We start from the raw sequence: 25,245 nt of genomic DNA, 5'->3' as shown, positions 1-25,245 counted from the left end.
ACACAGGGAATCCAAGGCGGATGATCCCTTCAGGACCAGTGGTGTGAGTGGCAATACTGGGAGGGTAGAGGGAGAGTGGGTTGGAAAGAGGGAACTGATTATAAGGATCTACATGTGACCTCCTTGGGGGATGTACAACAGAAAAGTGGGTGAAGGGAGATGTCAGACAGGGCAAGATATGACAAAATAATCATTTATAAATTATCAAGGGCTCATGAGGGAGGGGGAAGTGGGGAAGGAAGGGAAAAAATGAGGACCTGATTCCAGGGGCTTAAGTGAAGAGAAAATGTTTTGAGAATGATGAGGGCAATGAATGTACAAATGAGATTTACACAATTGACGTATGTATAGATTGTGATAAGAGTCGTATGAGGCAATAATAAAATGATTTTTTTTAAAAAAGAATGATACTGGCTAGTTCATAGCCTAAAAAAAAAAAAACTCACTGAAAGTAAGGTGTGTTTATTCTCCCAGTATTTATTGGAATTGAAAAATGACAAACCAAGATATTAATTGTAATTGTTTAAACAAATAATTTTACAAACCATTTTAAGTCTGAATGAATATAGTGATTGAATCATTAAAATATAGATTGCTCTGGGGGAAAAAAAAAAAGATTCCCTGCCTTCATAGAACTTAAATTCTATAAGGAAAGATGGGAAATAAGGAGGTGCCGAGAACAAAACAATGAAAGTGGGAAGAACAGTCAGAGGAGAAGTAAATATTGAAATGTGTGGTACTAAAGCAAGGCAATTTTTAAGTAAATTCCTAAAGGAAGTCAGGAAGTGGGCAGACCTATTGGAGAGCAACATCAAACCAGAGGGATATAAAAAAACAAAGATTCTTGAGTGGCAGCTCTTGGTATGGTCAAGAAACTGCAAGGAGGCCGGTGTGGCTCATGAAAATGAAGACATATGAGTGGAAGTAGTGAGGCCAGAAAAGCTCAATAGGGTTCAAGTTTTTGTGGAACTTTGTAGAGTGTGGTAAGGACTCTAACTTAGTCACATAGGGAGTAGTTGATTTATAACATGATTCCATTTTCATAGGATCCTTGTAATTAAGTGTTGAAGAAAAGAAATATTGGAGCTGGCAGGATTATTGTAACAATCCAGGAGGACTACGATGATAGTTGCATTTGTAGGAGAAGTGGGGTGATAAAACTTGTTCGAGTTGACAGATTTTGCTAATGAAGTGAGGTACAGGAGAAAGATAGGTGCCAAGCCTAACAACAAGGTTCCTATATTGAGCAACGAGGAGGACAGAGTTGGCGTTAGCTGAGACAAGGAAGATACATAAGAAGCTGTTTGAAAGGGGGGCAAGGAGTACCAGAAGCTCATTTGTGGACATGATAAGTTTGAGGTGCCACTTATCCAGGTGAATGTGTTAAAGGGGTGGTTGGATATACAAGCTGATGCCAGTGGACAGATTCTAGCTGGAGGTGTGTGTTTATAGTTAAGCCAATAGAAGGTATTTAAATCCACAAGCCTAGATAAGATCCCCAACAAGGAGCAGGTATAAGGACAAAAGAGATTCATTCTGAGCCCTGGGATTCTCCAACCCTTAGAGGTCAACAAGATATAGAGAAGAATGTCCAAGAGCTTGAAGCCCCGCAAAGTAAATATGACCCATCTGTTCTGAATGACCCCTATGTCCACTCTGTCAAGCTCCTAAACAAGATTCACTGCCATCAGTTAGTTACACTCAAAAGAATGTCACCAATCCCAATGAGAGTTCAAAAAAAGGGTGGGGGTAGGAATATTTTAAACAAGGTATTTATTGTAGATGACATCATTATAAAGGTGTATAGGTTTAAAAAATGTATAGGTGTTCACATCTAAGCAATCACAATCATCTTAAAGAAAGTACTATTAGTATCCATATTTTACAGATGAGGCCAATGACTTTTTGCAATACTAAATAATTTGTCAAATTTGTCAGCTAGTCCACACTAACAAAAATTTGAATCTAGGCAGTTTAACTCTTTAAACTGTTGCCAGGAGGTTGCCAAATGACCACGAATGCTGGATATGTATAATCTGCATGCTTGGTTTTGTTTTTTGTTTTTTTCAAAATTTGAATGTCATTTAAGTGCCTTTGGGTAGCATGCAGATTCATTCCATTACAACCCACACTGGGCTTTCATGGCACTCCATCTTGCCCCTTCACACGGTACGTGTACTTGCTGCACCAAGTCTACTTGGGTTGTTGACAGTTGGTCAAATTTACTGCCTCGGCAGTCTTGAACAGACTCAGCATGACGTGAAGATCCATCATGTGACACTTTATTGTTTACTTATTTGTAAACACAGACACCAACAACAATAACATCACCATCAGGAGAAATAAAGCAAAGAAGGCGGGTCCTTTCTTCCCATGCTTGATGTTTTTTTCTGAGGTTTCCACTCATCGTTTCTGGGGTTCTCTTATGGATTTACTTCTCCAAAGCTCATTCAAATCCAACTGCCATGACTTAGGGGCACATTGCTTTTTGCCTCAATCACAGGCTCTGTCCTGAGCATGTACCATAATGGGAGGGGCCACTCTCTGAGAAATGCATCATCTCATCCCTTGTTGGAGTTTGTCAGCCTCTTTTCTCCCAACAGTGGCCTATGACGCATCTATGAATTCTCACTAAGAATGAATTCAAGCTATTTTTGTTTTGAAATGGCAAAGATTCTCCTGAGAAGAGTCACCTTATACATTGACTTTTATTTGTATGCCCATTACACATGTCTCCAGAAACCAAGCTCACTGTCACCAAGTAGATGCTGACTCATAGTGACCCTATAGGACAGGGGAGAACCGGCCTGTGAGTTTCTGAGACTCTAACTCTTCACCGAGTAGAAATTCCTGTTTCACAGAGCCTCTAGTTTCAAACTGCTGACTTTGTGGACTGCAACAACGGGCCTCCTCATTATACATTTAGTACCTAGCAATATTTTCTTAAGGTTTTTATGCTTAGAAGTTCACATATTTCTTTAACTATTTCTGGCTTTCAAGTCCTGGAAAGGGCACTATGATTCTATCTCTTGTGGGGATTTTGAAGAAATGTTTAAAGTTTTGTTTATAGTTATGTTCTGTTTGTGGTTAAAGAAAGTAGAAAGAGACGTCAACAAAAGCCCAGTAGAAATAAAGTTTACTATGAAAGGAAATAATAAAAAATGTTCTTTATCTGTAGACCTAACCTCTTGGGAACATTAGCTTCGAAAAGTATTAAAATCCGTTTTTCAGAAGCTGCTCTTTGTGTTGGGAGTTCCAACAGAGCAGAGATGAAAACGGGTGCTGAGCGCTAAATTGGGCCAGCTGGGCCACTGGTATAATGGGCTGAGGTTTGCACCTGGGGCAGTGAGCAATTGCACAGTGATTAACCTCTGGGTGGGTTGTTTTTTTTCTCGTTAGCAGGGAAAGTGTTGAATTTCTCTCTCCTTTATATATGAGTATTTATACACAAAGGATGATTTTGAGGCATAAACCTAAAGAGTCATCTACTACATGTTTAATAATTCAGTTCACTAATTAGAACCCCAGGGTTCATGTTAATCTAGAATTTATTAAATATGTTAAACATGCTTAAGATAAACAATTTTCTAGCACTGCCTCCTCATATTTTCATATGAATTAGCAAATACTCATATAATTCACAAAGTAATTATAGTTATTAATAGCTAGGACTATTATCCCTATTTCATACATGAAGAAACTCAGAGAAACAAGTGACATGCAGATGTAAGTAATATTAGATTAAGGTTTTCCACTCCCATCTTATAACCCCAAAACCTACGTTCTTCCCATCAGTGGCTTGTCTTCGTCGGCTGGCTGTGTGTGGGTGACGCAAGCAGTAGACAGATGCACGTTGTCTTCCCATGCCCTGTCAATAATCTGTACTAGACATCCATGAAACTCAAATAAATTTGGCCTAGGGAATACCTCTCACGCTTTAGAACACACTGTTTAGATCACTGGTAGTAAACATATATAGTTCACTTTCCCAAGATTTTCTACAAAAGAAAAATATCAACAGACTCAGAACGAATTATGAATGGCACATTGATCATAGGTTTCTAAGGGAAACAAGGGGTAGGAGAGTCCTAATGACCAAGACAGATGTCAGAATTGTCACTTAGCCTGTTTTCAACCTGCCCCTCTGAGCCCCCTTCTGAGACAAGATCCAAGTTGGGTGGCCCAGACCTGACCCAGGATGACAGCTCTGTGCTCTGAGCTCAGATGTTCTTATGAATGGCACTCAGCACTGTTCTCATTTTGTTGGTGATAATGAGGTGAACTCAAGGCTTGAAAATAATTGTGTTTAAATTTAGACTTACCTACATTTAGAATTCTTCAAATCTCAGTATTATCTTTTGAACTAATACTTATTATTCATGCCTTATTTTCCTTCAATGAGAAGTAAAATTAGAAAGTAATACATTTTTATTAGAAATATTTGTGATACCCTTTTATCTTGAAATGAAATTAATAGATAATACTATGCAACCTGCCTATTTACACATAATCCTTTAAAATTAGCATAATGCATATCCTAACTGCTAAAAAATGATGTCTTATAATGAAACACTATAAATCTCAACATATTAATGCTCAAACATTATATTACTTCAGAATGTACAGAATTCTTCACGCACTACCACTAAGTAATAGTAGCTTTCACCTTCATTGTGGCCATAACACACACCCTCTCATTTCAAAAACATCTTGGAAGCATTTATATGACTTCGGCTTAAGATCAATGTATTAAAGAATGTTCTTTTCTTTTTTTTAAATCCTTTTATTTTCAGGCTCTTACAACTCTTATTTGTTGCCATCGTCATTCTCAAAACACTTTTCTTTCTACTTGAGCCCTTGGTATCAGCTCCTCATTTTTCCCCCTCCCTCTCTGCCCATGCCCTCATGAACCCTTGATAATTTATAAAGTATTATTGTTTTCTCATGTCTTACACTGTCTGATATCTCCCTTCACCCACTTTTCTGTTGTCCATCCCCCAGGGAAGGGATTATATGTAGATCCTTGTGATCGGTTCCCCCTTTCTACCCCACCTTCCCCTTACCCTCCTGGTATTGCTGCTCACATTATTGGTCCTGAGGGTTTTATCTGTCCTGGATTCCCTGTGTTTCCAGCTATTATCTGTTCCAGTGTACATCCTTTGGTCTAGCTGGATTTGTAAGGTAAAATTGGGGTTATGAAGTGGTCGACGGGAGGAAGCATTAAAAGAACTAGAGGAAAGTTGTGTGTTTTATCGTTGCTATACTGCACCCTGACTGGCTCATCTCCCTGCAACCCTTCTATAAGGGGATGTCCAGTTGCCTACAGATGGGATTTGGGTCTCCACTCCACACTCTCCCCTCATTAACAATGGTATGATTTTTTGTTCTTTGATGCCTGCTACCTGATCCCATCGATACCTCGTGATCACACAGGCTGGTGTGCTTCTTCCATGTGGGCTTGGTTGCTTCTGAGCTAGATGGCCACTTATTTACCTTCAAGCCTTTAAGACCCCAGATGCTATAACTTTTGATAGCCTGGTACCATCGGCTTTCTTTGCCACATTTACTTATGCACCTGCTTTGTCTTCAGTGAACATGACTGGAAGGTGAGCATCATGGAATGCCAATTTAATAGAACAAACTGTTCTTGCACTGAGGGAGTAATTGAGTAGAAGCCCAATGTCCATCTGCTACCTTAATATTAAACCCATAAATATATGCACATAGATCTATTTCTCCATCATCATATATAAATATATTTACATACATACTTGCCTGTATTTAGACCTCTATAAATGCCCTTTGCCTCCTAGTTCTTTCCTCTATTTCCTTTCAATTTCCTCTTGTCCCACTAGCATGCTCAGCCTTCATTTGGATTTCAGTAATTCCTCTCAGTTACATTGCCCTTGATCATGCCCTACCAGTCCTCCTACATGCTCCTTGCTATTGTTTTTGGATCACTTGTTGTTCCCTTGTCCTTTGCTAACACCCACTTCCTTTCCCCCGCCTCCCCCTCTCCCATGTCCCCCTGGAACCATCAGTCCCGTTGTTTTCTCCTCTAGATTGTTTATCCTGTCTATCTTATCTAGATAGACCTACAGAGATAATAATATGCACACAAAAAACAAGACAGAGCAAAACAAAGCAACAAAAGAAAACAAAATAACAACAACAGCAAAAAACAATGACAAAAAAAAAAGAAAAGCTTGTAAATAGTACAAGGTCTGTTTGTTGACCTTTAGAAGTTTTCTGGTTGAATCTGATGGGGGTGCCACACCCTGGCCCCAAAGTCTATTTTTGGTATTCCCTCGGGACTTCATTGTGTCTGTTTCCCTTGCTGTTCTGTTGCACACCCTTAGTATTTTGCTTCGGTGTGGTGGAGTCAGATCAGGCATAATTCCCACACTGTGTTTCCAGTATTGTCCCCTGTAGGGTCATGGGTCAGTGAGGGATGCCATGTCTTGTAGCGGAGCTGGCCATATAGTCCTCTCTGTGCATTGGCTGCTTTGAGCAGGGATATCATCCTCAAGGCTTGGTGAGCCAGGATGTGCTCCACTCTCTCTTCCTCCCCCTTCATTTGCTCCTGTGTGCTCTGATAAGACATGTCCCTCTCCCTGAGTGTATTAAAGAATTTTTAGCAAGGAAGTGACATATTCAGATTACTTCCTTAGAAGATCACATTGACTATTTTGTGAAGAATAAACCAGAAGAAAATCCTGACAATGTACTTTAAAAATTGGCCAATGATAAACACTGCTGGAAAATGAGCCTCCTAGGATGGAGGGCACTCAAAACACACAGTGGCTACATTAATGGGCTCACACTGGCAGTATTTCATTTTGTTGTATGTGAGTTGTCATGAGTATGAACCAACTCAACACCACCACTTTCATGCTAAACCAAATCCTTCAGTCCTTTCCATGTATCCACAGGCCTATCTCTATTTCAATATGTTGGCAATACAAGGAATATCACAATCCCCAATGGGAAGTTTTAGAATCCTTCTCTGACTCCTCCTTTTATTTTCCTACAGGCAACAAAATCTCTGATATTTTACCACTACATCAATCTTACTTATTTTTTTAAAGCATCCCTTGAGCTTAAGCCTTGCTCCATTCCAAGACTTAACCTTTCATGTGGACATATTGGCAGCACTTTAGATAGAACACTCTCTATCTCCCCTTGGAATGAACTTTGAAAGAATATTGTGGAGCAATCTCAATCAAATAGAAACATTTGCACATCACTCCCTTCCTTATAAACATTATCTTATCTGTAAGTGTGACTGGACACATCATACAGCTAGGTTATGGTAATGGAACATATCAAGGCCAAAAAAATTGCTGAGATTCCTAAGAATACAATTTAACCATCCAACAAGATGTCTGCCTCATTTTTACTCTCTACTGTCTACCATATTTTGCAATTTCTTACTGCACCTTACTACTGAGACCTAATCACCTTCCACCAGTCTCAATACTCTGAAAAATCACAAAGAACTTTTGGTCCTTCCCTCTCTAAATGTGTGTCCATGATCGCTGAAGACAAAGCGGGTACATAAGCAAATGTGGTGAAGAAAGATGATGGTACCTAGCTATCAAAAGACATAGAGTCTGGGGTCTTAAAGGCTTGAAGATAAACAAGCAGCCATCTAGCTGAGAAACAACAAAGCCCACATGGAAGAAGCACACCAGCTTGTGTAATCATGAGGTGTCGATGGGATCAGGTATCAGGCATCAAAGACCCTAAACAAAAAATCATATTGATGTGAATGAGGGGGAGTGGGGAGTGGAGACCCAAATCCCATCTGTAGACAACTGGACATCACTTTATAGAAGGGTCACAAGGAAGAGACATTGCTACAGTATAACACTAACACAACACACAACTTTCCTCTTGTTGTTTAATGCTTCCTCCCCAACCCCCACCGGCAAACCCCGCCCCAACCATAATTCTAATTCTACCTTACAAATCCAGCAAGATCAGAACAAGCACAGGGGTATAGATAAGAACTGGAAACACAGGGAATCCAAGACAGATAAACCCCTTAGGACCAATAATGAGAGTAGCGATACCAGGACAGGAAGCAGAAGGTGGGGGAAGAAAGTGCAAGTTGATCACAACGATCAACATATAACCCCCTCCCAGGACAACAGAAAAGTGGGTGAAGGGAGACAGCGGTGAATGTAAGACATAAAACTAATAATAATTTATAAATTATCAAAGGTTCATGAGGGAAGGAGTGGGGGTAATGAGCTGATACCAAGGGCTCAAGTAGAAAAAAAAGATTTGAAAATGATGATGGCAACAAATGTACAAATGTGCTTGACACAGTGGAAATATGTATGGATTGTGAAAAGAGCTGTAAGATCCTCCAATCTAATTATATTTAAATAAATAATAAATAGCCAAAAATGAGTGTGTCCATCTGTAATGCTATGAGCAGTATAGCCTCATTAAGTGACAAATTAACTTCAAATGTTACTATAAAGCTGAAAATATTGACATAAGATAGTGTCAAATGAGAACCTGAAACCTCTCTGTGGATTTAAGATATTCCATGACCAATCCAAACCACATGATCATTCTACTGTGGCACAATATTTTAAAGAAAATTTATGATTGAGTAGTATAGTGCAATCTTGAAGCATTGATTCTGAGTCATATTATCAGGATTCAAATTTAATAAATACCATTTATTAGGTATAAAATATTAAGCAAATTAGATACTCTGTGCCTTTAGTTCCAAAACTACATAGTATTGACTTCTTAAGATTGTTCTGGGAAATGAATGAATTGTTGCATAGAAGAATATGCAACATTTGAATGACACTTGGCATTAGGATTAGAATATTAGCATTAGAATGATACTTGTTTCATATTACATATTTAATAGGTATTAGCTATTATTGTTAAAGCAAATACTTATATGTATACTTATATTGCTTAGAGATTCTAGTGTGTTCATATATGTATATGTATACACATACACACATCATTGTGTATGTGTGTGTGTATATATATATAATGGGACTTGCACCCTCCAAAAGATATGTGGAGCCCATTAAATATGTTCTTATTTGGAAAAGGGACTTTTACATATGTAATTGTTTACGATAACATCATCCTGAAGTAGGATGGGTTCTTAACTAATGTCACTGGAATACTTATAAGAAGCAAAGAGAGAGAGACATGCACAGAGGGAAAAGACAACTATGTAAAGGCAGGGGCAGAGCTGGAAGTGACACACCTATAAATCCAGGAATGCTAAGGATTTCTGACAACCACCAAAAGCAAAGGAGAGTCAGAGAAGTGTCCTCCCCTACCGTCTTCAGAAAGAGCCTGGTGCCACCAACAACTTGATTTCACACTTAGAACCTCCAGAATTGTGTGGTTGTTTTAAACCACTCTGTTTGCAGTGCTATGCTTCAGCAGCCCTAGAAAAACTAATGACATTAAGTTTTGTGAATCAGCAGGCTGTTTCTTTCCAATAAAGATGTGAAAATCAGGTACTTGGGATGTTATAAAACCACTAAAAACAGTTTTTACAGATTAGGAATGTCATAGGATGTAGTTGTATTCATTACTTCTCACTGAAGAATTGTGACTCTTTAAAGGCTATGAAATGGCCCTAAATAGAGCTTTTAGAAAAGTCAAGTTCTCAGTGGCATACTTCCTATTAAATCTTGATTTTATTTCATTTGCAACAATCTCTGGGCCACCATAGAAACTTTTTGGTTTTGACCATGTGCAACATTTTTATTCCCAATTTATACTCTGCAAGATCATTGACAATGTACAAAGGATACCCAGTTCTAAGTGGTGAATGTTTCGCATTATGATTTATTTACAAAATTTCACCACTTAATAACTACCTTAAAAGAGAAGAAGTAGTATTGGGAGCTATGAAGGCTACCCGTATAAAATCTTAAGTCAAAAAGTCATTTGCAGTATCACTGTTCCAACGCAGGTTATTGTTCACTAAAATCCAACTGCAAAGCTCACACCCACGTTCGTTTTCCTTCTACATGGCCCCTTACAAGTACAGCCATCTGGTGGAGGGATCATCTTATCAACCACAACAAGAGGTATACATTAACCTACTGCTTGACCAATGTATTCATAACGGCCCACCGGCCATCCCATTACTGTTAACACGTAGTTCTTCTGGAAAGTACCACTTTCTCTAAACCAGTGAGACTCATCAACAGGGTGAATAAAAAGTGACCATCAGTCGTGCAAAAATCTCATTTCTTCGACTTTTTCCTTTTCCTTTCTTGTCCTCCTTATTGTTTTCTGGTCTTGAAGGCTTTGATGATTTTGTCTTTTTCTTGCTCATAGATAGCATCGGTCTCCACAGCATCTGCATCTTTCTCATCAGACTGAGATTCCTCTTCATTAAACTCGCTGGATTCAGAGTCAAGTGCAGCATCAGTGCTGCGTCTGGGCATCTTCACGGTCAGAAGGGAATAGGGTCAGGTGGGGTTTTGTTTTATTATACGCTCTCATGAAAGTGGCTGTGACCTTGGGATCCAGCATGGAGAAAGGGTTGGCCTCCATGGCTGCTAAATTCCATGATATTGTCAAAGTCTTCTAACATCAAATTGTACTCATCCACAAATGCAACCATAGCCTGGACTCCTCCCACCCCTCGCAAGGCCAAGGGCTGTACAAGTACACCCCTCGTGTGCGACAGCTAGTCCATGTTTATGGTCTTTCGGCTGGAGTGCATTCTGAGACTCATGTGCAGTGCTATGTCCTGAAACACATGATCATGCCTGCCCATAGACGAGTGCTTCCCCAACCAGCTTGGGAAGGTGGGAAACTGAGTCATGCATCCTCTCATGAGCTCTCCAGGAAGAATGCTGGCATAAATGGCCTGTGTGGGCAGATGGCTCCAGTTTTGTTTACTCCGGATCTGGCTGTCCCCTAGGTCGCCATCACATATGCTGTCCACTTCCCTGCTAAACAGCATCGAGTGCTTGTTCATGTTGCCACTGTGGCTCTAGGCTTCACACGTACATAGCTCTCCTGGAGGTAGAGCAGCACTATGGAGTAATCATGAAAAAAGAAACCCAATTTGTCCACAAGTGACAGATGAGCTGTCTCCTGTCCAGCTACAAATATTTTCTAGGCACCATCAAATGGGCCCAGTTTGATGTCCTTTCTGACTCTGCTAGAATCGGCCATGGCCTGGTCATAGGTAAGTGCCTTACTTTGTGCACGCCACATACTGGATTGTGTAAAACCTGTCTGCTATCCTGATTTGCTCCCAAAACGACTCCACTCATAGCTGGTTGGGGAAGTCCTAACCCTTCTCCATCAATCATTTTTGTTCCCAAAGCTGCTGCTTCACCCCTCTCGGACTGTCCACTGTCTCTGCCCATGACAAGGCAGTTTGTCTTCTTTCTGACATTTTCTGTCACTGTCCCCCACCCCAGCCCACATTGTTCAATTCTAGATTTGGCCTCCTCTCCCTCGGTGGACTCCAGCACTCGGGGACTATAAAGTGAAGGCCTTCCAAGCAATGTTCAGCTCCCTTGGGTATTTCTTTGGCGCCCAGAGCTTTGAGACCTTCTGGATCGAGGTAGCTTCGATCAACTTGATAATCAGCCATTTCTTGTCCGAATCTTCAGGACTTGTAGACTTTTTTTCACTTGGGGGCTTTTGGTTTTCTTAGGAGTTTTTCTCTCTCCTTTCACTTCAGTCGCATTTCCTGTACTTTGGGAGCCCATAGGCTCTGCTTCCTTCTGAGAACTCTCTCCTTTTTTTTTTTTTTTTTTCAAAAGTGCCATTTAGAACTGGCCTCTGGAGAAAAGGGCTCTGTTTTGTGAGAAGATGACTTAGAACGTTGCTGAGGTTCTGCTAACTCTGACGTTGGCATGTTTCTTAGGCCTGCGGGTTATTTCTGTCGTTGGAGAATTGTGCTTTATGAGGATCTTTATGTTTTTCTGTTTTACTTAAATTGACTTGGGCAGACGAAGACATTTCTTTCTCTTCTGGATTCTTTCGAGTCTTTTTGGTCTCGGGCTCTTCACCCAACGTGACTAACATTCTGGGAAGTCCTAGTCCACGTGCAATTGCCTTTCCAACTCTGCCTCTTTATCCAGCTGCGGTTGCTGGCGATGGTTTCATGGTTCAATCTGAAATCATCTGTGTTCTGTGGAGGCTCTTTTCTTTTGCTTACCACCATCTTCCTATTTGATCTTTGGACACTTCCAGTTCCAAAATAATCGAGCCCTGAAGTAGGTGTAAGTTTTATTGGTGATGACGGCTTATTTGTAGTCTAGGGGTTCTCTTCATTCCTTTTCACATCTAATGGACTCAGATAACTCTTTGCAGATCATCTGCTTCTGAAACATATGTAACAGGATACTGTCTGAGGATTTTACCACGCTTAGAAGGCAATGGCACCTTTTCTGGCTGCTTCCTGGCTTTTTTAACCTGCACTATCTCCTCTGAAGCTGCGTCGTATATGATCCTCTTTTCCTTGTTGGGCTGTTCCGGTTTGAAATCATCCGCTTTGCATGAGTTATTGACCTGGATTTCCTTGATTCCTTGCTTGGTTTTGAAAGTTTCTTCAACAGACTTCATATTCTCATCCTTCTTTACTGTTTCATTCACACGCTCTGTCAATTTGGTATATTCCCAAAGAATTTCCAAATATCCTTGAATTTTCTTAGAGGGGACCTGATGGGCAGCTCCCATTGGCAGACCACCCACTTCCCTTCTTAGTTGTGTCAAGGATGAGATGCTAAGATTCACTGCAGCCCAAGGATTGAAGCACACTTGGACAGTAGGCAAGTCAGCCAGGTGGGGCATCTTTTTCCAGGGCTCGGGATCCAGTCACGTCAACAACTTCTCTGGTGCACTGGTAACATAGAACTCTTGGTTTTTCCTGAAATCACTAAGAAACTGTAGGATAGTGTTTCCTTGACTTTCAAACCAGAAATCCTTTCAAACTAAAAATTGAGATAGCGAGATACTGAGCTATCACTATTTTCCAAGTAGGTTACTCTCTCCAGAGCTAGAAATTGTTACCATGGTTATAAATGTATTTCAGTAAAAGGATATATGAGGGAGTACCAAAAAACAAACAAAAAAACAGAATTTTTTTCAAAGCTATTTAATTTTTTTTTACAAAACAACCTTTTCACCTTCTAAGTACTGTCCATTACATTAAACACATTTGTCAAATCTGCAATTCCATTCTTGGAAACATTTTTCAAACTCATCTGTTAGTATGGCTGACAGCACCTCCCTCTTGTTGTCTTCACTTCTTCTATGTCATCAAATTGCTGTACTTTCAAGTCCCTCTTCGTTCGCAAAAGCAAAAAGAAGTCACACAGAGCAAGGTCAGATGAGGAGGGTGCCTGGGGCAAAAGAGGCATGCTGTTTGGGGCCAAAAAATGCTGCACTGAGATGACTGTCTGAGCAGGTGCATTGTCGTGGTAGCAAAACCAGTCCCCCATCGGCCTTGTTTGTCGCACACCATTACTCAATCTTTTCAGAACCTCTAAACAGAAAGCTTGATTAACAGTCTGACCTGGTGGTCCAAACTCCAAATGCACTATCCCCCTCACATCAAAAAAACAAATAAGCATTCTCTTGATGAGTTTTGGGGGAATAACATGACAGTGGTGTCTTTCACTGCTTGATTGATGTTTGCTTTCATAAGCAAACATGGACATAAGAATAGTACCATATCTTGTCACTAGTAATGACCTTGGCACAAAAAAAAAATGTCTGGGTTGCTTCAGAGCTGTTCTTTCAAAGCACAGCATGTTTCCACTCAATGCTCTTTTTGCTGGCCACTCAGAACCCGAGGGAGAAATTTCACAGTGGCCCTTTTCATTCCCAAATCTTCCATTACGTTTCACTGAACCAAGCTCCAAGATACCCTAGATAACTTCCCCATCTCTTCAACGGTCCATCATTGGATTTCGAGTGCACACATTTTGTTGAATTATTTATCCTTTTGGGAAGTTGATGGATGTCCAGAAGGAGGTTTGTAATCAACCAACATTTCACCTTTTTTGAAATGAGAAAACCATTTGTACACTTGAGCTTTTTCCGTAGCACTGTCCTTGTAAAATGTATTCAACATCACAACAGTTTCTGGGGCATTTTTCCTGAGCTTGAAACAAAATTTCACAGCTACATGTTTTCTTAAATCGGCCACCACAAAAGACAATGTTAGAATGAAACTGCTTTTACCAAAAAATTCACTGTGAGTAGAGAGCACCTTCCCAGGCAACCTCACTGGATGCACTAACTCAGAGCGAGTTGAGCGAGTTGATGGATGCTCGCCTACTGGGGAAAAATGTGTACTACAAAAGCTCCACCCAACAGAGCTTTTTTCCAGGTTTATTTGGTGGGGGGCAGGGGGGAGGGTACCCTTTCACATTACCAGAGATGTCCCAGATCTCTTTCATATAAATAGGAAACAACGAAAACTCGGTTGAAGAATATCTTGTAGTATAAGCCCAGAATCATAATAAAAGGATTGTTTGAATTCACAATATTTTCACCAGCTGTACTACTAAGTAGATTTACTTCTGATTCCCATGTGGTCAATAATTTGTCCTAAGCAATCATTCAAGTGTTTCAGGGTCTTACAAACATTCGTACAGCATCATTTTCCACATGCTGTTTCTCAGAGATCAAGCCACATTGAAGAACCCAGGAGAGGGAAGATATTGGCCACAGTTCTATTTTTTAAAGACTTACAATCAAGTTAGGATAGCTTCCTTTGCCACAAACAAAATCTAGTCAATACTCTAGAAGAATTCTGAAAAACTGACAAAATTTTAAAACAGAAAATTGAAATCCAGAAGATAAATATTAAAATTTAAGAAATCAATAACACCTTGAAAAGCCCAAGGAGTAGAGCAGAAACAGTGGAATGTAGCATCAGTGAAAGAAGACATATTCCCATTATACTAAACTCTTCGGTGAACAATCAGAGAAAAAATGAATGAAAAATAAATGTGGAAAGCCTATGAATTATGTGGGATTCCATGAAGAGAAACGACCTATGTGTGTCTGGAAATCCAAAACAGAAGAGATGGGACAAAAAGAGAGCAGAGAAACTTGTCAAAGATTTGTTGGCAAACAATTTGCCAAATATGATGAAAGAAGAGAAGCTAAGCATTCAAGAATCTCAATGAACCCTAAGTAGGATATAGCCCTAAAAGAAAATTACCGAGATATACCAAAAAGGAAAAGATCCTGAAACCACCATGGGGGAAAAATTTTAAATCACCCAAAAGGGAGAATTACTAAGGCTAAGCTCTCATTTTATGGTAGAGGCTCTGCAGGCAAGAAGGGAATGGGGTAAAATATATGAAACCCAGAATGAAAAAAAATTTTTCCTAAAAAAATAATTACCTATTCAATAATTTTTTTCTTTAAATATAATGTTATAACTAGGACATTCCCAGATAAACAGAGATGAAGGGAATTTGTAAAAACCAGACAAAAATTGTTTAAAATAGAATCATTTTTAAAAACCAACAACAGCAGAACCCATCCTGAGATAAAGACACAGGACAGCATCACCAGGAAACTAATACAGATACTGGAATGTCAAAAATAACATAAACATGCAAGGTTGAACACTAGGGAACCTGAGACATCAGTTTGTAAATGTCAACTACTGCAAGGGAAAAGTAGCTGTGTAGTTACAGATATTTCAGATGGGGAGGAAGTCAAGATGACCACACGACACAACAGACTGCTTTCAACTCGCCATTGAGTTGATCCAACGATTATCGGCCCTCTATGGCGTTTCTGCTGCTGTCCGTCTTTCCAGAGGCAGGTCGCCGCCTCTTCTCTCATGGAACAGCTGATGGATTTGAACTGTCAACCTCTTTTTGTCTTTTAAGCAATTCAAGGGTTTAATATATTTAAAAGAATTGTGTGATTATCACCACAGTTTTAGAAACCTTCTATCTTGTACTCATTAATTCCCCATTTCCCCCAATTCACCTGCCTTAACCCTACGAAACTCTTGATCCAGTTACTCTCTCTACAGATTTATCTATCCTGAATTTCATATACAGAAAAACAGACATAACAAAACAAAAAAATAGAGGAAAACCTAAACAGAAAAAAATGGAAAATATTCAAAACTATAACAAATTGAAAATTAGTCAAAAGCGGTAACAAATGATAAGGTGTTAAATTTTAACTTAACTACATCTGTATTAATCCACTTCCCAATGCACTATATCTGAGGATAAGATGATTCCCATCTTTGGTTAAAGATCAAAGGGGATTCACCCAAGGCTTAATCCACATGGGAACCCTACAAATGGATTTGAGGTTTTCACTGTCAACCATAACCTTGCGCAAAGTAAGTGCTCATAAATTAAGCTCTAATACCATTCATGCCTCCAGTCTTGGATTCTAGGATTTACAATCCTTGGATCCTACAGGCATATATGCTTCTTCTGTTGGACTTAGCTGACATCTCACTTAGCTGACTACTCATTCTAAGACAAGTTCTTGAGACCCCAGATGCTATTCTTTCTGATAGCTCAGCACCATCTGATTTCTTTATCACACTTTGCTTTAGCTCCCATATCTTCAGTGATCTCTTTATGAGAGCAAGTATCGAGTACAGACATGTCACGTGAACTCATTGTTCTTAGATTAGGGCTACGATTAAGTGTGAGCTCAAAATATATATCTGTGATTTATATATATCCTTGGTTCACTTTAGAGATATCCTTATCATTTTATTGGGGAAAATTCTAAATCATTCCCATGGGGTATGGTAATGCAATTGATAGTATATTAATTTATCCAATGATATAGAATTTAAAATACTGTTGAGAAAATAAAAGTATACATTGTATAGGACAGTTTTTTATACTAAAATATGTTAATGTTGATTGCTGATTTGTGTAGATTAAAAATTTAAGTGACTGCATATTATGCAAACAATGAGGGTTGGACAGAGGGCAAATGCTTTCAATAACACTCATTCACAAAGGAAGAACTATCCCTGCTGGCCTAAGATGTCATTAAAAAGTATGCGCTCTCAAAACAAGAGATTTAAACCAAAGTCCAATGATGTCCAAATCCGTAACCTTGGGATAGTAGCTTCTGCTACTTCTCACAATATGGCATTTCATCCTTAACCTCAAAAGAGTATATTATTTCCTTTAATCTGCAATAGGTATGTTTAAGGTAACAACTGATTCCATTAGTGGGGTTTCTAAATTGGTTCCTTCTGGTATGGTCTATGAAGGATATGGTGTATCATGAAAGGACAGAGCCTAAAGTCCACATTAATAGCATTTGGCCTGGGTCACCAAGGGCAGTATAAAAATTAGGACAAAGGTGCCCAATTAGAAAAATAATATCTGGTTATATTGGGAGTCTGTGTAAGTAATGATAAGCATTTTTCCAATGGCCAGGTTGCCCCACCGACAGAAGTGAAATCATCTTCTCTGAGACAAGTATGTCCTCCACCCCCTCTTCTGGATTTCAATTTCCATTAAGGTTCACTGAGCGCCCTTGTAGTGTCTGTTGATTTGGGGTGCCTGTGGAACAGTGTTACCTGATAGGAACTGATTGGTCTCACCCCCAACATAAGAAAATGACTACAGCTGAAGTGAAGCCTCCACTGTCCAAGTGGTTTTTAAGGGAGTAATATATGGCTAATGATAAGTAGGCAGGCACAGTACATCATTGACTGGGAGACTGGATTATGAAATTACATGATCTTAGAACAGATGCCTGCCTTGGTTTTGCAGTTTATCCTTATAATAGTGGTCTCAGACAATATTTGACTTTTTGTGATTGACTAACTTCACTTAGCATTATGGTTTCCAGGTTCAACCCATGTTATGAGGTGATTCATGATTTCATCATCATTTTTAGGGGTGCATAGTATTCCATTGTGCATATGTACCACAGTTTTTTCATTCATTCTTCTACTGATGGGCGTTTGGGCTGTTTCTAGCTTCTTGCTATTGCAAACTATTCTGCAACGAATACTGAAGAGCATGCCTCTGTTTCTGTAACATGTCTTTGTTCTTTGGGGTATATACCCAGTAGTAGTCTTATCTGTTGTATTGAACTGCCAAACTTTCAGTTGGCAACTCAACAGCACCGCCAAGTTGGAAAGATAATAAATTTGGAAATAACAAAAAAAGTAAGATCTTCCAACACCCCCCCCATAAAAAATTTATAAAGCATACAGAGTAAAAACAAAGTCAACAGCAATTAAGGAAAGGAAAAGAAAATCCATAAATAAACAAGCAAACAAAAATTTGATAAACTCAGGAAAAAACGATCATATGGAGTGGATAATCCTCAGCACCACTATAAGAAACATTATAAAATGGCACTAGTAAATTCACTCCTAATAATGACTGCAATAAATATAAGTGAATTCAATATAATGCTGAAAAGACAGAATAGCGGAAAGGTTAAGAAAAATATGACCTACCCAAAGGCAATCTACAAGAGTCACACTTTAGACTGAAAGATAAAAACAAGGTAAAAAAATATATCAAGCAAATAACCAAAAAAGAGTGGGTGCTAATATTAATTTCTGATAAACTGGACCTTATGACAAAATCCAGCACAAGTGATAAGGAAGAACAGAACCATACTAAATATCTCTGCAACCAAAGAGCCTCAAAATGCAGAAATTGAACTTCAACAAAATTGAAAAGAGAGTATAGATACAGAAAATCTAAAACCAAAAGCCAATCTCATAGCAAGAGTCACAGTGACCCCACTGTGGGTTTCTAAGACTGTAATTGTTTGCAGGAGTACAAAGCACAGTCTTTCTCCCACAGAGCTGCCAATGGTTTCCAACTGCCAACCATGTGGATCACAGCCCAGTGCATATCCACTACACCACCAGGGCTCTACAGAAAGTCCACATAAAGGAAAAAAGATACAGAAAATCTAGCGAACATAATTAACCAATGAACTCAGAGATTACAACACTACATCCAATAATAATATAATGTACATTATTTTCCAATGCACATAGACCATGCTCCAAAATAGACCATGTGGTTGGCCACAAAGCAAGGCTCAATAACTTTAAGATTGCCAAAATAGTGAAAAATATCTTGTGAGAGCACGCTATAAAATTAGAAATAAACCACAGGAAGAGTAGGGTATAAATCAAATAAGTGAAAACGGAATAAACTTCCTTAAAGCTATTGAATAGTAGAAGAAAAAATTTAATGAAGTAAAAAATAAAATTTCTTGAACCAAAGGAGAGAGAAAACAGTATACTAAAAAATCTTTGGTACATAGGAAAATTTATTTTAATAAATGCATACTTCAAAAAAGAATCAGAAAACCAAAATCAATATCTTAACTCAACATCTCAAAAATTTAGAAAAAGAACAGAAAAAAAAATCCCACAGAAATCAGAAGAAAGAAATAATAAAGAAAAAAAATAAAGAAAGAAAGAATAAAGATTCAAGCAGAAATAGATGAAAGAAAAAGGTTCTTTGAAAAGGTTACTAAAATTGACAAGCCACTGCAAGTTTAATCAAGGAAAAGAGGATAAGACTGAAATAACATGAATAAGAAACGAAATGGCAACACCCCAAGAGAACCAACTGAAATAAGAAGGATGCTAACAGGATACAATGAAGACATTTAAAAACCTTAAAGAAACGGATGAATTTCTAGAAGCACACAGTCTACCTAAACAAACATAATCTGAAGTCAAAAAAGGGAACAGACCATAGTAAAAGAAGATTTTTTTTTAACGTTTCAACAACAGCATTAAAAAAAAAAAAAAAAACACCCTGGTATAGGAGGATTCACTGCTAAATTTTACCCAAAATTTAGAAAAGAGTTGACCTCCCATTCTACTCAATTTGTTCCAGAACCCAGAATTTATTCTGTGAAGCAATTATAACCATGATTCCTAGGGAGATTCCTAGGGGATATCCAGGGAGAGACACCACGAAAAGAGACAAATACACAGCAACACCCCTCATGGGAATACACACAAAAATGTTCAATGTAATATTAGCCCATAGAATCCAACATTTTTTAAAAGGTAATACAAGGGTGTGTTAGACTGAGCTCACTAGAAAATAAAACAAGAGATGCGAATAGATGTGTATATAGAAAGAAATTTATATCCAAAAAGTGGCTCACCGATGCAGAAGTGGTCACGTCAAAATCTGAACAAGTCAGGTACCAGAGGTTGATGAGCTAGATGCAGAAAGCAGACCCAGAAAAAAGCAAGCAAGCTTTTTTTAGTATCTACTTGTGTAAGAAGTAAGCCACACCACTGACGGAATCTCTTCTCTAGTGCATCAGGGATACGACTTGCATCATGGAGTTACACCTCACCCTAAGTCTGCCCACAGGGGATCCCAGCATAGAATTGACTACACGATGTTATGTAATATCACAGAGGATTAGAAGACTTCTACTGCCAACCATTGAGAATCCTGGCCAGCCAACTTCACATAAACCCCAACGATCACAAAGGGTCAGGCAAAAAGGATCAGGCAAAAAGAATGTATACTAGGGTTGCAGTTCATAAAGGTTTACTCCAAACAAAACATATTTAGATATTCGCTGTGAACAGTGGATGGCTAAAGACAAGTTATTTCATACACTTGTTCTAGTTTCATAAAGATGCCTTCAAAATAAAGATCCCATTAAAACAATGGTTTCCAAGGAGATTTGTTTGGCCACTTGAATTCAAGACAGAGGAGACAGCTCAGAAGGTTGTAGAGATTATTCGGGGGCTTTCTAACAGGTAATCTTAATGCACCTTTTCCCCCACAGAACACACATGGGCTTATTAGAAAGAAGTTTCAAGAAAACTGAAAACTATAAAACTGAAAAAGGCCAGGAAAGTTTTGCCAAGGGATTTTTTTGTTTGTTTTTCTTCCATCACAACAATGCATTGCTCATTCTTCGAGGGCAAAAAAAGGCTGTACTATGAGGATTCCATTAAGAAACCTCCCCCCATCCACCCTATGGCCCCGACATTGCTCCTTTTGACTTCTTTTTGTTCTCAAACTCAAAGAACATTGAAAATGTCATGATTTGAATCATTCACAGTTTATAAAACTTCAATTTTGATATAGTGTAAATTGAAGAGTGCAGGATTATTCAGGGAAAGGTTAAAGAGAGAGAAATACCACATTCAGAAGTGTATACATCTATTTAGAGTATATGTCTAGAAATAATAGCTTCACATTTTTATATTTTGTTTAATAAATGTTTCTATGATTTTGTACAAGTATATTCTAAATTGAAAATATGAATTTTATATATCATTACCAAATGGTATTCATACGAGGGATACAAGATTAATCCTCAACATATTCAAGGGTATGTACACAAAATCAAAGGCAAAATTTTTTTAAATCATTTTATTGGGGGCTCATACAACTCTTACCACAATCCATACATACATCCATTGTGTCAAGCACATTTGTATATTTATTGCCATCATCATTCTCAAAACATTTGCTTTCTACTTGAGCCCTTGGTATCTGCTCCTCATTTTTCCCCTCCCTCCCTGCTTCCCCCTCCCTCACAAACCCTTGATAATTTATGTTATTATTTTGTCATATCTTACACTGTCCAACGTCTCCCTTCTCCCACTTTTCTTTTGTCCATCCCCCAGGGAGTAGGTTATATGTAGATCCTTGTAATCGGTTCACCCTTTCTATTCCACCTTCCCTCCACCCTCCCAGTATCGCCACTCTCACCACTGGTCCTGAAGGGATCATCTGTCCTGGATTCCCTGTGTCTCCAGTTCATATCTGTACCAGTGTACATCCTCTGGTCTAGCCAGATTTGTAAGGTAGAATTGGGATCATGACAGTGGCGCGGCGGGGCGGGGGGGAAGCATTTAAGAACTAGAGGAAAGTTGTATGTTTCATCATTGCTACACTGCATCCTGACTGGCTCATCTCCCCATGACCCTTCTGTAAGGGGGTATCCAGTTGCCTAGAGATGGGCTTTGGGTCCCAACTCTGCACTCCTCCTCATTCACAATGATATGATTTTTTGTTCTTTGATGCCTGATACCTGATCCCTTCGACACCTCATGATCACATAGGGGCAAATTATCCTTAATGGAGAGAGATTGAAAGCCCTCTCCTGGCAAACACGAACCAAACAAGGAGTCCTTTATCACCACTCCTATTCGTATTGTATTGGAAATCATAGCCATAGCAATCAGACTCAAAAGGGAAATAAGATACATCCAAATTCATAAAATGTAATTATAGTTATCTTTAATTATAGATGATAGGATCCTATACACATAAATTCTCAGAGATTCGAAAAGAAAACTACTAGAGCTGATATAAGGACTGGGCATGCATCAGTGACAAGATCAAAAGGCAAAAATCAACCAGATTCTTACATTAACAAAGAGAATTCTGAAAAGGAAATCAGAAAACCAGTACCATTACAATAGCCCTCATAAGATGAAATACTTAGAAATCAATCTAGCCAAAGAAACAAAAGACACAAAGATGGCACACAGGTAGAATAATGCTCCCAGTGCTCCCATTGTTAGATCAGAAAAGTAAGAGGTGAGGAGGTCAATATTGGGATCCTGGGTGCTAGAAATAGAATCCCAGTGTCCTAGTGTTTGTGGTTCAAACCTCCCTTATGATTTTCTCCCACAGAGTGATTCAAGGTTTCGCTGCAAAGCTCTAAGCTCACCGTGCCTGCCACTGGCTATCCACAGCCCTCGCCAGGTCCAGGGGGATGGCGACCACTACCCCTTCCTATACCCAAGATCTAAAACCTGCCAGCATGCTGTAATTTCCCCAGACTGCTTGTATTAATCCCAGACCAGTAGAAAGCGGCCAAAAACTATCCATGAGAGCACATCCAAGTGCTCCCCTCCTCTCTGCTCCCCTCTCCACTCGTGCATGCATGGGCTTTGCACCTCCCCTCCCCACCTACGAACAGAGTGACCACATTGGCCACCCATTTTCCCCTTCTCCCCAGATCTGCATGCAGCCTGCCAGCATAATTAATGAAATATAATTAGGCACTGATTTATTACTATCAGAAAACCCTGAGCTATTCACCTGCAGTGGATCACAGAGCCCTGGAGCACAGCCTATAGAGCTATGAAGGAGTGAGCCTGGAGTGAGCCAGCAGGGCAGCCAGAAGAACTCATACCCAGTGCACCCCAAACCCACTGACCAATCTAGTACCTCATTCCTAGGTACAGTGTGGCACATCCCTGATACCAGGACACCCTGAAAGCCCCTGAAAAAAAAATCAATAAAACTTAAAAACCTTAGTCATTTCGAGGCTGTGTTCCTTTTCATTAACAAACTTTAACATAACATACCAAGTAAAATCCCCAAGGTCTCAGGTAAAACCAGGTTTTACCAGGTTGGGCTTAACAAAGAATCTTTGAAAGACTATTCAAAGACCACACAATACCCTGTTTCCCTGAAAATAAGACAGTGTCTTATATTAATTTTTGCTCCCAAAGATGTGCTAGGTCTTGTTTTCAGGGGATATCTTATTTTTCCATGAAGAAGAATACAGTACACATTTATTGCTGAACCAAAAAAAAAGGAAATTTATTACCTGTATACGGTACAGTAGTAGTTGTCATCAGAAACCAGCATAACCAGACAAACTGTGAATCCTACAGTATCAAGAATTTCTTGTTACTACCATTATTTCCATGTACAACAACTATGGTACATTTACTCACATCTATGGTACATTTACTCGCATTTCCTGTCTGCTCTGGCTGCGCTCCGGCCAACAGTGAGCTGCGTGGCGGCGCCCGCTGCTACAGTCAAGAGTCCAGAGTTACAGTAGCTTTGGGGGGCCTTATTATTGGGGAGGCCTTTACGTTCAGGGAGGTCTTATTTGGGGGGGATTCCTTATATCTCAGCAAAAGGCAAAACTGTAGTAGGTCTTATTTTGGGGGGATGTCTTACTTTCGGGGAAATAAAGAAGTAAGTCAGCAAAACAAGCCTTCCACATAAGGCACCAGCCTGCTGAGTAAGACATTGATATATTTCACCCCTCAAAGCTACTTAGGTAGGGAACAGGAACAGGAATAGACTCCATCCCTCCCCCCACCCCCAATTAACCATCTCCACCATCCCCATTCTTTCTGACCTGATTCACCAGAGGTATAGTCTCTCAAGGTAATTAACTCAATCACAAGAATACACCTCTCGGTAAAGATCATCAAATAAAATAGGGGGAAACTTTGATGTCCTAATTTATACCATAAACATACTGTCGAACATAATTTAAAGGGTATAAAATATGGAAAGCCATCTAGACTACTGGCACATCCTAAAATGTAAATTCTATGTGCATCAAAAGACTTCTCCAAAAGTGTGAAAAGCAGACCTAAGATCAAAAGAATCCTGCAGAGTAAGAAACATATTTTTGCAACAATATATCAGAATCAGACAAGGGACTAATCTCTGGAATTTACAGAAAGTTTCAAGACATCAGCAATAAAAAGGTAAACAATCAAATTTTAAAATGGACACTTTAACAAAATGGACCTTTCACTAAAGAATACATTCAGGTAGCCAACAAACACATAAGAAACATCCACCATCATTAAGCACTCAAAAACTTTAAATCAAAACAACAATAAAATATCACCTCACCCCAAAATTAACAGCAAACTTCAGAAAAAAATAACAGCAAATGCTAGTGAGGTTCAGAGAGTCCGGAATCTTCAGAAACTCTTGATGTGATTGTAGAAGTATGCGATCACTGTGAAAAGCATTGTGGTGTTTGCTTTGAATCTGCAAACGGACATAGGATATGTTCCAACACACCCACTAATTCTTACATGTCCTGGAGTAATAAGAACCATGACGTGGATGTATATATGTACACCCATGTACACTGTAGCACTATTTACAATAACCAAAAGATGTAAACAAGCTAAATACCCATCAGTGGAAGAATGGATAAACTAACTTTGGTAAATACACACAATAAAATACTACATATTGCAAAAGCATAATGGTGAGACACTTCATGACATAAATAAATATAGAGGACTTATGCTGAATGAAGTAAGACAAAAACAAAAGTGCAAATATTGTATGAGACCACTGATGTGATAAAAAATTAATAAAAGGGAAGGACATTGGACCTCCACTCAAGTACTCCCCCAACACAAGAATACTTTCTTCTAGTAAATTGGCATTCTATGATGCTCACCTTCCCGACACAACCGCTGAAGACAAAGCGGGTGAATAAGCA

At 39.1% G+C, this 25,245-nt stretch overlaps 1 pseudogene; it reads right to left on the bottom strand.

Annotated features, from left to right (window-relative positions):
- Nucleotides 1–10,204: 10,204 nt before the first annotated feature.
- LOC101649707 lies at nt 10,205–24,850 on the bottom strand (annotated as a pseudogene).
- Between the last annotated feature and the right edge of the window lie 395 nt (nt 24,851–25,245).

Source organism: Echinops telfairi, unplaced genomic scaffold (assembly GCF_000313985.2).
Source record: "Echinops telfairi isolate 266 unplaced genomic scaffold, ASM31398v2 ScPeMD7_7400;HRSCAF=8409, whole genome shotgun sequence".
In the NCBI taxonomy this organism is placed as follows: Eukaryota; Metazoa; Chordata; class Mammalia; order Afrosoricida; family Tenrecidae; genus Echinops; species Echinops telfairi.
The sequence above is the reverse complement of the archived record's forward strand: the minus strand, read 5'-3'. Positions and strand labels throughout refer to the sequence as shown.